Source organism: Pongo pygmaeus, chromosome 14, assembly GCF_028885625.2.
Source record: "Pongo pygmaeus isolate AG05252 chromosome 14, NHGRI_mPonPyg2-v2.0_pri, whole genome shotgun sequence".
In the NCBI taxonomy this organism is placed as follows: domain Eukaryota; kingdom Metazoa; phylum Chordata; class Mammalia; order Primates; family Hominidae; genus Pongo; species Pongo pygmaeus.
In genome coordinates this window covers 105660362-105677016 of record NC_072387.2, presented here as the reverse complement: position 1 = coordinate 105677016, position 16655 = coordinate 105660362, and the positions used below count along the sequence as shown (strand labels likewise).

At 37.8% G+C, this 16655-nt stretch overlaps 1 protein-coding gene across 2 annotated transcripts in view; it reads left to right on the top strand.

The window, feature by feature from the left end:
* The window catches only part of UGGT2 (UDP-glucose glycoprotein glucosyltransferase 2), a 274645-nt gene that overhangs the window by 257161 nt on the left and 829 nt on the right, over positions 1-16655 (top strand). The gene's annotated exons all lie outside the window — the stretch shown is intronic.

Below are 16655 nucleotides of genomic sequence, written 5' to 3'. Positions count from 1 at the left end.
TATGAATGTTAGCCTATTTTTTATTTCTCTTAGTATTTTGAATGAATTTTTGAATGAAAGAGTTTCCTAGGCTTGGTGCACAGGAGGATCCTAGGGAAGGTAATATATAATGGGTCATGGTTGTTTCAACTTTGTAGTTCAGTGTTTTCTCTACTGCTGCTATGGGAAAGGCCTAGAGGTAACTCTTCCATGTGTCCGCAGCTCTGGCTCTCAGGTCCTAGCCTGGTTGAGGAAGGCTTCTTCCTGCAGGTCTCTGTTTCACAAATCCCTCCTCTTGCCATCCCAGGTGATGCCACTATAGCTGGTATTTTGTGAGATCTTCCCCCTCTGTACCCGCAGCCTGAGCCTTGATTAGCTTTCTCTCTCTGCCCCCCCAGTAATCAGTACTGCCTTGTTCAAGCTACATCACACTCACAGGCACGCCCTCTCAGTAACAGGCTCTTGCTCTTCTGGAAGATGCTAGAGACTTCTGAGCACCTGTCAGACCACCTTTCGCATAACGTGTTTCTCTTCCATAGTGCCTTTGCAACTTCCCATCCAGTTCTGCTGTACAACTCTATTTTTGGCAGTACTTAACCACAATTTTGAGTTTGCAGGTTTTCTGTTTCTTAGTTTTGCTGAAATGTTGTTTGTGGATTTTGTTTTGTTTTGTTTTCTTCTTCTTGTTATGTATTATTAACAACAAGAAAGGGACAATTCACAAATAAGCTGCCGCCATGTTGTTCCGGAAACAGATGTCAATGCAAAGATTTTCTTTTCTTTTTTGAGACAGGGTCTCACACTGCCTCCCAGGCTTGCATGTAGTGCACAGTCATGGCTCATTGCATCCTCGATCTCCTGGGCTCAAGCAATTTTCCAGCCTCAGCCTCCCAAGTAGCTGGGACTACAGGCGTGCACCATTGCTCCCAGCTAATTTATTATTGTTGTTTTCAGTAGAGACGAGGGCTCACTGCATTGCTCAGGGCTGTTCTGGAACTCCCTGGCTCAAGCCATCCTCCCACCTCGGCCTCCCAAAATGTTGGGATAATAGGCATGAGTGCCTGGCCAGGGTATTTTTGGTGCTATGCATTTTTCTCCCAGATTCTGATTCTGATAAATACTAGATTTTTATTATAATTTTTATAATATAGTTTGAGTTTAATTTTTTATTTGGTTCAAAGAGAAGTTGTTGTTTTCATTTTAATTTCCTATAGTAGTGGGTTTTCTCCTAATTTTGGTACCAATTTCTAGTTTAATTTCATGATGGGCAATGAATGTCATCTGTAATATTGCTCCCTCTTAGAATTTAAGTTTTTCGTCATGGCTTTTTTATTTAATGAAGCTTCTAATGTTATAATCTTTCCTTTTTTTTAGAATTTGCTTTTAGAATTTTTAGGATTCTTTTTGAATTTGCTTTTGCATGTCTTCATTCAGCCTTTTATTTTCAACATTCGTAAGTTTTAGGTATATATTTTTTATACTTACATTGTGGTTTTTTTCCTTCCAATGTTTTTATTTTGTGTTTTAGAGACAGCCTGTCACTCTGTTGCCCAAGCTGGAACGCAGTGGCAATCATAGCTCACTGCAGCCTCAAACTCCTGGGCTCAAGCAATCCTGCCACCTCAGCCTCCCAAGCATCTGGGACCACAGGCATGTGCCACCATGCCCAGCTAATTTTGTTTCTCCTGTAGGGACGGGGTCTCGCTATGTTGTCCAGGCTGGTCTCCAACTCCTGGCCTGAAGCAATCTGCCTACCTCAGCCCCGCAAAGTGCTGGGATTACAGGCCTGAGGCACTGCACGTGGTCTTTCCTTTTAATCTGAGTATAAATTTTTCTAACTTTTGAGTTGTTACCCGTATACTTACTGATTATACCAGAATGTTTATGATCTTGTGTTACACTTTGATTTTTTGTTGTTTTTATTAATCTTTACTGAGGTATAAGATTCACCAATTTTAAGCATACAGTTTAGTGACTTTTTTTTTGAGACAAAGTCTTGCTTTGCTATCCAGGCTGGAATGCAATGGTGTGATCTCAGCTCACTGCAACCTCCACCTCCCGGGTTCAAGCGATTCTTGTGTCTCAGCTTCTCAAAATAGCTGGGATTACAAGCATGTGCCAACATGCCTGGATAATTTTTGTATTTTTAATAGAGAGGGGGTTTCGCCATGTTGGCCAGGCTGGTCTCGAACTCCTGACCTCAAGTGATCCGCCTGCCTCGGCCTCCCAAAGTGCTGGGATTACAGGCATGAGCCACTGTGCCCAGCCCAGTTTAGTGACTTTTTAATAATATATACAGTCACGTAACCAGCGTCACAATCAAGATGTAGAACATTTTCCTCACCCCATGCAGCTCTGCAGTTCACCTTTGTGGCAGAACCTTCCTTTCCACACCCAACTTTTACAATCACTAAGCTGCTTTCTGTTGTGACAGTTGTGCCTTTCCTCCAGTGCCATACATTGAATAAGTATATATTCTTTTGTTTGAATTCACAAAATTGAAACCAAAGACTTATCATGTTGTTGAATGTATCAGTAGGTTATTCCTTTTTATTCTTGAATGCTATTCCATTGTATAGATATACTATTCTATGCTTATCCTTTCTATTTGATGAACATTTGGGTTATTTCCAGTTTGGGGCTATTATTAGTCTTAGTCTGGACCATATGTTTTCATTTCCCTTCTGTAAATACCTAGTAGTATGGGGGTGTTGGGTCATATGGAAAGCTTGTATTTAACCTAAGAGGCTGAGAAGCTGTTTTCCAAAGTGGTTGTAACATTCTAACCAACAACATATGAGAGTTCCAATTGCTGTACTTCCTCACTAACATTTGATATCACTCTCTTAATTTAATGGATGCATAGTGATATATTGTTGTAGTTTCAATTTACATTTCCCTACAGACTAATTATAATATTAGTTCGTTCTTACACTGCCATTAAGAAATACCTGAGACTGGATAATTTATAAAGAAAAGAGGTTTAATTGGCTCGTGTGGTTCCGCAGGCTCTGCAACAAGCATGGCAGCATCTGCTTCTGGGGAAGCCTCAATAAGCTTTTATTCATGGTGAAAGGCAAAGCAGGAGCAGGTGTCTTACACTGGAGGAACAGGACCAAGAGAGAGAAGGGGAAGGTGTCACACATTTTTAAACAACCAGATCTCACACTAACTCACTATCACAAGAGCACCGAGGGGATGCTGCTAACCCATTCATGAGGACTCTGCCCCCGTGGTCCAGTTACCTCCTACCAGGGAATTACACCCTCCCACCTCCAACACTGGGGATGAGATTTGGTGAGGACACAGATCCAAACCATATCATTGTGCTTATTGGCCATCTGTATATTATAAGTTTTTTTGCAAAGTGCCTATTCAAGATTTTTGCTCTTTTTTAAGTTTTGGATTTTGAATTTCTTTGGAAAACAAAAAAGCCCACTGAGATTTTGATTGCAACTCTTGTTAAATCAGTTTGGTGAAGATTAATGTGTTGATTATATTGAGCTTCCATTTCATGAATATGATATGTTTCTTGATTTATTTTGGTCTTTAATTACTCCTAGCAGAGTTTTAGTTTGCAGTGTACATATTTTACTAAGAATTTCATAACTGAATGCTAATATAAATGGTATTTTTAAATTTCTTGTTTGTTGCTAGTACATAGAAATACAATTAATTTTTGTATATTGGACTTGTGTCCTGTGGCTTTGCTGTACTCACTTATTAGTTCTAGTAGAGTTCTTAGGAATTTCTTCATAATGGGTCCTGTTATAGTTGTAGAGTTCACCGGGTTGTCTTCACAGTGGATCATAACTTCAGCAAATAAAAATAGTTTTACTTTTTCCTTCCCAGTCTTCCTAGTAATGTGTTTTATTTATTTTTCTTGTTGTGCTGGACTGGCAAGGGTCTCTGGGTTGAGAACAGATACCCTTCCATGCCTGTTTTTCATCTTAGTGAGAAGGCATTTAGTTTTAGACCATTATGTATGATGTTAGCTTTGGGTCTTCATAGATGTCCTTTATCAGGCTGTAAAAGTTTCCTTTTATTCCTAGTTTACTGGGAGTTTTAATCATAAATTGATACTTGAGTATGTCAAATGCTTTTTCAATATCTGTTGAGATGATCATATGGCTTTTCTCTTGTAGTTAATATATAAATTATACTGATTGACATTACAGTGTTTAATCAACCTTGTATTTCTGAGATAAAGTCTATTTGGCTATGATGGAGGATCCTTTTTATATATTGCTGGTTTCAATTTCCTGAAATTTTCTTAAAGATTTTTGCATCTTTGTTCATGGAGGATATTGTTCTATAATTTCCTTAATGCCTTTATCTGGTGTTAATGTCAAAGTAATGCTTGTCTAATAGAATGAGTTGAAGTCAAAGGAGATTGCCTCAGATGAGACTTTGGACTTTGGAGTTTTGATTTAATGCTGGAATGAGTTACGACTTTAGTAGACTATTGGGAAGGCATGATTGTATTTTATAATGTGAGAAGGACATGAGATCTGAGGCAAATCCCTTCCATCTATGAGCCTGTAAAATAAAAAACAAGTTAGTTACTTCCAGGATACAAAGGAGATGTAAGCATTGAATAAACATTCCTGTTCCAAAAGGAAAATATTGGCCAAAAGAAAGGGGCTACAGGCTGACACAGGTCCAAAACCCAGCAGGGCAGTCATTAAATCATAAAGCTCCAAAATAATCTCCTTGGACTCCATGTCCCACATCCAGGTACACTGATATGAAGGGTGGGCTCCCAAAGCCTTGAGCAGTTCCACCCGTGGCCTTGCAGTGTTCAACCCCCAAGGCTACTCTCACAGGCTAGAGTTGAGTGCCTACAGCTTTTCCACAGTGAAGGTGCAAGCTGCCAGTGGATCTACTGTTTTGGGCTCTGGAGGACAGTGGCCCTCTTCTCATAGCTCTATTAGGAAGTCCCCCAGTGGGGACTCTCTGTGGGGGGTACAATCCCACTTTTTCACTCCATACTTCCCTAGTAGAGGTTCTCTCTAAGGCTCTACCCTTGCAGCAGGCTTCTGCCTAGATACCCAGACTCTTTTAATACATTCTCTGAAATCTAGATGGTGGCTGCCAAGCCTCATTCACTCTTGCACTCTGCATGCCTACAGGCTTAACACCACATGCCAGCCACTAAGGCTCATGGCTTGCACCCTCTGAAGTAGCAGCCTGAGCTATATCTGGGGCTCCTTTAGCCGATGCTGGAGCCAGAGTGGTCAGAATGAGGAAAACAGTGTCTTGAGGCTGTGCAGGGCAGCAGGATCCTGGGCCTGGCCCATGAAACCATTCTTCCCTTCTAGGTCTCTGGGCCTGTAATGGGAAGGGCTGCTGCAAAGGTCTCTGAAATGCCTTTGAGAACTTTTTCTCATTGTCTTGGATGTTAGCTCTTGGCTCCCTTTTGGTTGTGCAAATATCTCTAGCAAGTGGTTGCTCCACAGCCTGCTTGGATTCTTCCTTTGAAAACAAGCTTTTATTTTCTACATGGCCAGGCTGCAAATTTTCCACTTTTAGACCCCGCTTCCCTTTTAAAAGTTCCAACTTTAAATCATTTCTTTACTCCCACATCTGAGCATAGCTTGCTAGAAACAGCCAGGCCACATATTAAATACTTTACTGCTTAGAAATTTCTTCTACCAGATACCCTAAATCATCACTTTGAAGTCAAACTTCCACAGATCCCTAGGGCACAAACAGAATGCAGCCAAGTTCTTTGCTAAAGCATAAAATGTGTGACTTTGCTCCAGTTCCCAGTCAGTTCCTCATTTCCATCTGAGACCTCACTTCACTGTCCATATCACTATCAGCATTTTGGTCACAACCATTAACCAATCTCTGAGATGTTCCAAACGTTCCTTTATCTTCCTATTTTCTTTTGAGCCTTCTAAACTCTTCCAGCCTCTGCTATTACCCAGTTCCAAAGTTGTGTCCACATTTTCAGGTATCTTTATAGCAGTGTCCCAGTCCTTGGTACCAATTTTCTGTATTAGGCCATTCTTGCACTGCCATAAAAAAATACCTGAGACTGGGTGATTTATAAAGAGGTTTAATTGGTTCATGGTTCTCAGGCTGTACAAGCGTGGTGCCAACATCACTTGGGTTCTGGGGAGATATAATTCACATACTATACAATTCACTGATCAAAATGTATAGTTCAATCGCTTTTAGTATATTCACGGAGTTGTGTATCCATCACAGCAATCAACTTTAGAACATTTTCACTACCTCATAAATGGGGGAGGCCTCAGGGAGCTTTTACTGGTAGCAAAGGTGAAGTGGGAGCAGGCATATCACGTGGTGAAAGCAGGAGCAAGATGAGAGAGAGTAAGGTGGGTACGTTGTACCACACACTTTTAAACAACCAGATCTGATGAGAACTCACTATTTGCAAAGACAGCACCAAGCCATGAAGGACTGCCACCAAGAGCCAAACCACCTCCCACCAAGCCCCCACCTCCAGCATTGGGAATTACAACTCAATTCAATATGAGATATAGATGGGGACAAAAATTCAAACTATATAATTAGCCTGTAATTTCTCATTCTGGAGACTGCATTATCTGATGTTTATATAGACCCTCAAGCTTTTGTGTTTTTAATGTTTGCATAGTGTATTTTTTATCCTTTTACTTAAAATCTGTTAGTATATTAGGGTGGGTTTCTTGCAGAGAGCATATAGTTGGGTCTTTTTATCCAATCTTAAAGACTGCTTGTCACTGTAGTATTTATACAAGGGTGGGCCAATTTATACAAGGGTGCTCTGTGGGTAAATCTGCTTTTATACAGCCCCTAAGAATTGTTTTTACATTTTTAAATGGTTGGAAAAAATCAAAAGAGAATAACTTGTGGTACATGAAAATTATATCCAAATTTCTAGTGTTTCTAAAATTTCATTGGAACATAGATTTGCTCATTCATTTATGTATTGTCTGTGGCTATTTTGTGCTGCAGTGGCAGTTGCATAGTTTTGGTGGAGATTATACAGTCCATAACTAAAAATATTTATTATCTGTCTTTTTACAGTAAAAGTCTGCTAACCTTTCATTTAAAGCATTACATTTATTGTAATTATGGATATGATTGGATTTAAAGAAGCTATTTCCTATTTTTCTGTTTGATCTGTGCTCCTTATGCCTTTTTTCCTTCTTTTTCTACCTTGTTTTGGGTTTTTTTCTTCACATTCCATTTTATCTCCAGTATTATTTTATTAGCCATACTTCCTTTATTTTTTAATGAAGTTTCTCTACAGTTTAGAATATATGTCTCTAACACACTATAGTCAGCCTTAAATTATATTGCTTTGTTTCATATATAGTATAGGAACCTTGCAACCTTATACTTCTGTTTTTTCCTCTTTTCTCTTATGCTATTGTTATAATGCATTTTACTATTATATATTATCAATCCCATATTACATTGTTTCTATTTGCATTTTAAACAATTATCTACAGCTTTATTATATAATTCACATACTTTACAATTCACTAATTCAAAGTGTATAGTTCAATGGCTTTTAGTATATTCACAGAGTTGTGCATCCATCACAGCAATCAAAATTAGAACATATTCACTACCCCATAAAGAAATCCTGTCCTCTTTAGCTCACCCCCTAATTTCCCTATCTCCTTGACCCTGAACAACTGATCTATAAAGTACTACGAATCTACTTCTGTCTCCACAGATTTGCCTAGAGATTTCACATGGATAGGATTGTCCAATGTCATAATTTGTAACTGGCTTATTTCACTTAGCATTATGCTGTTAAAATATATTCCTATGAATATTTATATACAGGTTTTAAGTGGATATTATGTTTTCATTTTCCTTGGGTTTATACTTAGTGAAATCACCGGGTCATATGGTAACTCTATGTTTAACTACTTGAGGAACTGTCAGACTATTTTCCAAAACCACTGGCTGTATTTTACATTTCCACCAGAGGTATATGAGGGTTCTAATCTCCCTACATCCTTGTCAATACTTGTTATGTCTTTTTGATTAAAAATATCATAGTGGCTGAGAAGTAGTATCTCACTGTGGTTTTGATTTGCATTTCCCTGATGGCAAATGATGTTCACCATCTTATTGTGTGCTTATTGGCAGTCTGTATATCTTTTTTAGAGAAATATCTATTGAGGTCTTTTGCCCATTTTTGAGTTGTGTTTTCTTTTTGTTATGTATTTGTAAGAGTTCTTTGTATATTTTAGATACAAGTACCTTACCAGGTGTGATTTATAAAATTTTTTCCCATTTTTGGTTGTCTTTTCATTTTCTTGATAATGTCCTTTGTGGTACAGATGTTTATATTTTTGATACTCAGGTTTTTTTGTCTTTCCTTGCTTGTGTTTTTGGTATTATAGCTGAGAAACTACATTTGACCCTTTAACAACACAGGTTTGAACTGCACAGGTCCACCTATCTGTAGATTTTTTTCAACAAACATATTGGAAAATTTTTTGGATATTTGCAACAATTTGAAAAAACTTGCAGAAGAACCATGTAGCTTAGAAATATTGAAAAGACTAAAAAGCTAGGTATGTCATGAATGCATAAAACATATGTAGATACTAGTCTGTTTTATTATTTACTGTATAAAATATCCACAAGTCTATTATGAAAAGTTAAAATTGATAAATGTATGCACACAAACACAGACCATACATGGCATCATAGGCAGTTGAGAAATATAAACAAACATAAAATTAACTGTAGTACATACTATGCTGCTGTAATAATATCGTAGCCACCTCCTGTTGCTGTTGCAGTGAGCTCAAGTGGTGTATCTGCTTAAAACACTAATCATCTCCACATGAGCAGTTCATACCATGTTTACTGCAATACCATAAAACTTGAATAATACCATGGGACCCAAATGAAGTCATGGATTATCACTGGTGATGCCGGAAGTGCTCCCAAGAAGCAGAGAAAAAAGCCATGATATTACAAAAAAAAGTCGAATTGCTTGATATGTACAGCAGATTGAGGTCGTCACATGTGGTTATCCATTTCAAGATAAATGTATCCAGTGTAAGGACCATTGAAAAAAGAAATGAAAATTTGTGAAGTTGTCACTGCAGCTATGTCAGCAGGCACCAAAACTTTATACTTCTTGCAAAATACCTATTTATCTCATATTAAAAATGCAGCTTTTATGTGGGTGCAGGATTACTATAAGAAAGGCTTACCTGTAGACTAATATAATTCAAGAAAAAGAAAAGTCATTATGTGACAACTTAAAGCAAAAGTAAGGTGCAGGATCTAAAACTGGAGAATTTAATGCCAGCAAAGGATGGTTTGATAATTTTAGAATGAGGTTTGGTTTTTAAAAGTCAAGATAATAGGAGAAGCAGCTTCTGCCAACCAAGAGGCAGCAGCCAGGCAGCCCAGCTTCGCTAAGGGTCTCAGTGGGCTGCAGCGTGCAGGCACTTGGCACACACCCTCCCTGCTGCTAGGATGCCAAGAGGAAGGTCAGCTCCACCAAAGGGACAGCGAAGGAGTAGCTCAAGAGAGGAGATCTGCACACTTGTCAGCTAAACCTGCCCCTGCAAAAGTGGAAACTAAGCCAGAAAAGGCAGCAGAAAAGGATAAATCTCCAGACAGAACTTGCAAACAAAAGGGAAAGGAGGAGCAAAGGGAAAACCGGCTGAAGTGGCTAACCAAGAAAGTAAAGATTTGCCTGCAGAAAATGGAGAAACAAAAACCGAGGAGAGTTCAGCCTCCAATGAAGCTAGAGAGAAAGAAGCCAAGTCTGATTAATATCCTATACCATGTCTTATCAGTGGTTCCTGTCTCCCTTCTTGTACAATTCAGAGGAATATTTTTATCAACTATTTTGTAAATGCAAGTTTTTTAGTAGCTCTAGAAACATTTTGAAGAAGGAAGGAATCCCACCTCATCCCATTTTTAAAGTGTAAATGCTTTTTTTAAAAAGAGGTAAATCATTCACCAGTTTATTTTTTGGTACAACCAGAAAATAGTGTGAGATATTGAATTATAGGAGGCTTTGACTATCTTAGGTGTCAGGTTAACATTCCATAGATGGGGGGTTAGTTTTCATATCCTATAATACAAAGCATACTAAACAGCAATATGGAGTCACAGTCCTGTACTGAATGTCTTAAACATCTTAAATTACTTCTGTTCCCATGTTGTTTTTTAGTAGAATTGTCTCCTAAAGAAAACCACTCCATATTCATGGATTTCCCTGTCTGAATTGTATGCACTCTGTAACATATTTAGTTGTGATAGTCCTGTTTTTCCAATAACTTTGTGAATGTGCTGTGAATGAAAATTTGAGTATGTAGTGTACATGCTATTCAATTATGAATTGGTAGAACGTATTTAACAGCTTATCACCATGTGAAGATATTGGTACGTGATAGCCTCTTAAGGAAATTTTGCCTCCAGATATTAAGCTGGAAAGTCACTAGAGTAACTTTACAAAGAATTTGCAATACATGGCTTTTTAGATTTTTGGTACATATGTGAAGACTTGTGTACAAACCGAAATGCCTGTGTGCTGATCTTCGACCCAACCAATAAAATCTCAATTATGAAAGAAAAAAAAAAGAAAATCACTGAGGAGAAAGGATATCTGCCTCAACAGGTTTTTAATGAAGATGAAATTTCCCTGTTCGTAGAAAAAAAAATGCCACAAAGGACATTTATTAGTAAGGAAGAGAAATGAAAACCAGGATTTGAAGCAGGAAGAGATAGGCTATCTCTATTATTTTATAAAAATGCAGTTGGTCTTAAGATCAGTAATATTCTTATCTATAAAGCTGCTAACCCCCAAGCCTTGAAGATAAAGATAAATACCAGCTGCCAGTCTTTCTATTATTATTATTATTATTATTCTTCTTCTTCTTCTTCTTTAGGTTTTTGTTGTACAACAGAATGTCTGGGCAACAAGAACCCTTTCTCTGCATTGGTTCCATCAATGCTTTTGTCCCTGAGGTCAGGAAGTATGTCGCCTGTAAGGGACTGCCTTTTAAAGTTCTTTTGATATTGGGCAATGCTCTCTGGCCACCCAGAACTCCATGAGTTCAACACTGAAGGTGTCTATTGGCTCCCAAACTCAACATCTCTAATTCAGCCTCTAGATCAGGGTGTCATAAGGACCTTTAAGCCTTGTTACACAAAGTACTCTTTGGAAAAGATTGTCAGTGCTGTGGAAGAGAACCCTGATAGAACATGAAAGTCTGGAAGGATGATAATATTGAAAATACCATCATTGTTATAGAAAAAGCCATGAAAGTTATCAAGCTCCAAGCAATAAATTCCTGCTGGAGAAAACTGTCCAGATGTTGTGCATGACTTCACAGGATGTACGACAAAGCTAACCAAGGAAATCATGAAAGAGATTGTGAATAGGGCAAAAAAAAAAAAAAAAGGGGTGAGGGCTGAGGGTTTCAAGATACGGTTTTCTTGAAGAAATTAAAGAGAAGACACCACACCAGAAGAATTAACAGAAGATGACTTGATGGAGATGAGTGCTCTGAACCAGTGCCAGACAATGAGGAAGAAGACATAGAAGCAGTGCCGGAAAACAAATTGACATTAGACAATTGGCAGAAGAGTTCCAATTATTAAAGACTGCTTTTGCTTTTTATGACATGGATCCCTCTATGATATGGAGACTGAAACTAAAGCAAACAGCAGAAGAAGGATTTTAGAGAAATAACAAAAAAATCAGACAGAAATTACAAGGTATTTCTGTGAAGTTACACTGAGTGTGCCTGCCTCTCCTGCCTCCCCTGCTACCTCCTCCACCTCTTCCACTTCTGCCACCTGAGACAGCAAGACCAAACTAACAACTCCTCTTCCTTAGCCTACAGAATGTGAAGACAATGAGGATGAAGACCTTTCTGATGACCCACTTCCACTTAATGAATAGTAAGGTATATTTTTTCTTATGATTTTCTTAACATTTTCTCTAGCTTCCTTTATTGTAAGAATACAGTATATAATACATATACAAAATATATTAACTGTTTGTTATCTCTAAGGCTTCCAGTCAACAGTAGGCTATTAGTAAAGTTTTTAAAGAGTCAAAAGTTATATGTGGATTTTCAACTTTGCAGGGTTTTAGTGTCCCTAACCCCCATGTTATTCAGGGGTCAACTGTATTGCCCAGTTCAATTCACAAAGATTTCCATGTATGTTTTCTTCTAAGAGCTCTATAGTTTTAGGTCTTATACTTAGATTTTTAAATCTATCTTTAACTTTTAAATATGGTATGAAGTAGGAGTCCAACTTCATTCTTTGGCATGTGGCTATCTAGTTGTCCCAGCACAATTTGTTAGAAAGACTGTCATTTCCCCATTGAATGGTCTGAACACCCTTGTCAGAATCATTTGATCATATATGCAAGGATTTATTTCTGGGCTCTCTATTCCTTTAGTCTATATGTCTCTTTTTGTTCCAGTACCATACTGTTTTAATTACTGTAGCTTTGTAGTAAGTTTTGAAATCAGTGAGTCCAATTTTTTTTCTTTTTAAAATTGTTTTGGCTATTAAGGTCCCTCAAGATTTCATATGAATTTTAGGCTTTTCTATTTCTGCAAAAAGTGTCATTGGGGTTTTGATAGGGATTGCATCAGATATGTAGATCACTTTGAGTAGTACTGCCATCTGATGTTTTCTTCCTGACAACAAATATATAATGTTTTTCTAACACCAATTCTCCAATTAACTGGACACCAACTGGATCTCCAGTAATTCATTTCAACTCTGACATTAACTCCTGGAGTTAACCTTCAGACCCCACAGATTAAGGGCCCAGCCTGCAAGACTGCCCCACTTCAGATAGCAACCATAAATCTGATTCCCAGGCTACCCATATTCCTGCCTGAACAGCTACAGTTCCTTAAGCTACAAAGTCGGATTGCTGAATTGACATCTTTTTTCTTTTTTGATGTTAGTGTTTACAGCTATAAGTTTCCCTGATCACTTTTTTTATTGCAGCCCATAAATTTGTCTGCTTGTGTATTTAATGACTCATGTCTTTGTTTAGCCTTGGATTTTTTTTTTCCACCGTGTTTTTGTTTTGTTTTGTTTTAAATAATCTATCTCTTTCCCCCTTATCTCTGTTCTCTCTGTCCAGGATTCTAACTAGTTGGATTTTTATACCTCTTGGTTCAATCCTATACCATTTTTATGTATTTTTTCATTGTGGTTAAAAAAATCACATAACAAGATTTACTGTTTTAACCATTTTTAAGTTCAGTAATGTTAAGTATATTCACATTGTTTTGAAATAGATCTCCAGAACTTTTTCGTGTTGCAAATCTGAAACTCTATACTCATTAACAGTTCCCCTTCCCCCTCTCTCCCTAGTCCCTGGCAAACATCATTCTACTCTATGAATTTGACTACTAGATACTTTATATAAGTGGGATAATATAGTAGTTTTTTTTGTGACTGGCTTATTTCATTCAGCATAATATTGTCAAGATTTATTCATGTTGTAACATGTGACAGAATTTCCTTCCCTTTTAAAAGACTGAATAAAATCCCATTGTATATATATATTGCCACATTTTGTTTACCCGTTCATCCATCGATGGACATTTGGTTTGCTTTCACCTTTCGGCTACTGTGAGTAATGCAGCTGTGGACATGTGTGTGTGTATCTCTTTGAGACCCCACTTTCCATTATTTTGGATATATATATCCAGAAATAGGATTGCCAAATCATATATTTGAGGAACCTCTATTTTTCATAGCAGTTACATTATTTTACACTCCCATCAACAGTGCAAAAGAGTTCCAATTTCTCCATATCCTCACCAACACTTCTTATTTTCTGTTTTTTTTTTTTTATAGCAGTCATACTAATGGGTCTGAGGTAATAATTTCATTGTGGTTTTGTTATGCATTTCTCTAATGATTAGTGATATTGAGCATATTTTCTTATGTTTGCTATTTGTATATCATCTTTGAAGAAATGTATATTTGAGTTCTTTGCCCATTTTTTAATCAGGTTATTTGATTTTTTGTTTTTGAGTTGCAGGGTTTCTTTATATATTGTGAATATTAATGGCTTATCAGATACATGATTTGCAGATATTTTCTCTGATTTGCTAGGTTACTTTTCCACTTTGTTGATGGTGTCATTTGATACACAAAGGTTTTTAGGTTTAAAATAATCCCATCTATCTATTTTAACTTTTGTTATATTTTTGGTGTCATATGTAAGAAGTCATTGCCATGTCAGTGTCATGAAGATTTTTCCCTATATGTTCCTCAGGAGTTTTATAATTTCAGGTCTTATATTTAAGGTTTTTAATCCATTTTTAGTTAATTTTCATATGTCACCTAAGATAGGAGTCCAGCTTTATTCTTTTGTGTGTAAATATCCAGTTTGCCCAACTCCATTTATGAAAGAGACTGTTATTTTCCCACTGAGTATTCTTGGCATCCTTATCAAAGATGAATTGATCATATACACAAGAGTTTATTTCTGGGCTCTCTATTCCATTGGGCTGTTTGTCTTTATGCCAGGACCATACTGTTTCCGTTACTGAAGCTTTGTAATATGTTATAAAATCAGGAAATGTGAATCTGCCAACTTCATCCTTCTTCATAATATTTGCAGCATCCCTTGTGATTCTGTATGAATTTCAGGATGAATTTTCCTGTTTCTATAAAAAGCATCATTGGGGTTTTTATAGGGATTTTGTTGAATCTGAATCTGTAGATTGCTTTGGGTAGTATAGACATCTTAATATTAAATTTCCAGCTCATGAACATGGAATGTCTTTCCATTTATTTGTGTCTTCTTTCATTTCTCTCAGCAATTTTTTGTTATTTTCAGTATACATATGTTTCGTCTCCTCGATTAGGTTTATTCCTAATTATTTCGATCCTTTTAATGCTACTGTAAATAGAATTGTCTTCTTAGTCCTATAGATCTTTTGTACTTATATTTTCTCTTGTATATTTTTTCATTTGTGTTCTGAAAAAATTCTTTGACATTATCTTCAATCTTTCTATTCATTTATTTTAGAGGGGTAATCACTTCTTAATTTCTAACAGATCTTTCTTTTCCCTACTTGCTTCTTTTTAATTTCATTTTGTTCTCGTTTTATGGTTTCACTGATTTTTTCTGATATCCCCTGAAATACCAATTAGAACTGTTTTGAATATTGCTTTAGTTCTTTTCAGTTCCTTTTTGTTTAAGCTGTTTTATGTATTCATCTTGGCCCTTTTTTCTTTTGTTACTGGTCTTCCTCAAAAACCTGGAGATCTTTGGCTGTTTGTATATATTTAAGAATGAAATATTAGATTGATCAATATAATAACTGGTGTGGGTTTCCTCTGCCAGGGTTTAAATGTGTTTCTCCTATAGGCTTCCCCAAATGGGAGGGTTAATTACTAACTAACCCACGGTGTACAACTGGCAGGCCTCCTTCTAGGTGTATGGTCATGGAACAGATCAAAGCCCATCCTATACACCACCCCAAAAGCCCAAATGAGGGCGCTTTACTCAAGAGCAGACACTCATATAAAAATACCTCTTTTCGGCCGGCCACAGTGGCTCACACCTATAATCCCAGCACTTTGGGAGGCCAAGGCGGGTGGATCACCTGAGGTCGGGAGTTTGAGACCAGCCTGACCAACATGGAGAAACGCCATCTCTATTAAACACACAAAATTAGCCAGGTGTGGTGGCGCATGCCTGTAATCCCGGCTACTCGGGAGGCTGAGGCAGGAGAATTGCTTGAACCCGGGAGGCCGAGGTTGCGGTGAGCCGAGATCACGCCATTACACTCCACTCTGGGCAACAAAAAAAGAGTGAAAGTTCGTCTCCAAAAAAAAAAAAAAAAAAACCAAAAACCTCTCTCCCACCCTTTATTTCTCCCTCTGTCTCTCTCTCTCAGAATTGTTCAATTTTCTTTCAAGAATGGACTTCTACTTTTTTTATCTTAGAATAGATACCAGGCTGTCGGCTGGGCGCAGTGGCTTACGCCTGTAATCCCAGCACTTTGGGAGGCCGAGACGGGCGGATCATGAGGTCAGGAGATCGAGACCATCCTGGCTAACATAGTAAAACCCCGTCTCTACTAAAAATACAAAAAAAGTAGCCGGGCGTGGTGGCAGGCGCCTGTAGTCCCAGCTACTCGGGAGGCTGAGGCAGGAGAATGGCGTGAACCCGGAAGGTGGAGCTTGCAGTGAGCTGAGATCGCGCCACTGCACTCCAGCCTGGGCGACTGAGTGAGACTCCGTCTCAAAAAAAAAAAAAAAAAAAAAAAGGATAGCTAATACCAGGCTGTCAGTTTCTCTTTTGGATTCAGAAGAATGAGAGTGGGGTGGGGAGCGGACAGGCACAGATTTTCCACAGACGGTCCTTTACTTAATAGCTTCACTGTGTGACTCACTATCCACTGGTGTTTGTTAGTAGCCTCTTCCAGCCTCCTCCATCAGGAAAGCCAACTCATCGTTTCAGCTGTGTATCCTGGGATGAAGTTGTTTCATGCAGTCTATCCTTGTTTCCCATTTCTTGAAATTCATTGATAACTTTGCCCCAACAAGTGTCTTGTAACCACTTCCCTCGTTCTCATTATTGTTTTTCCTTTTTATATTTATTATCTTTCCAGTAGAATTTAGTGAAGAAACATAGTCTGCCATCTTGAATTGTGGGACAGCATGAATTT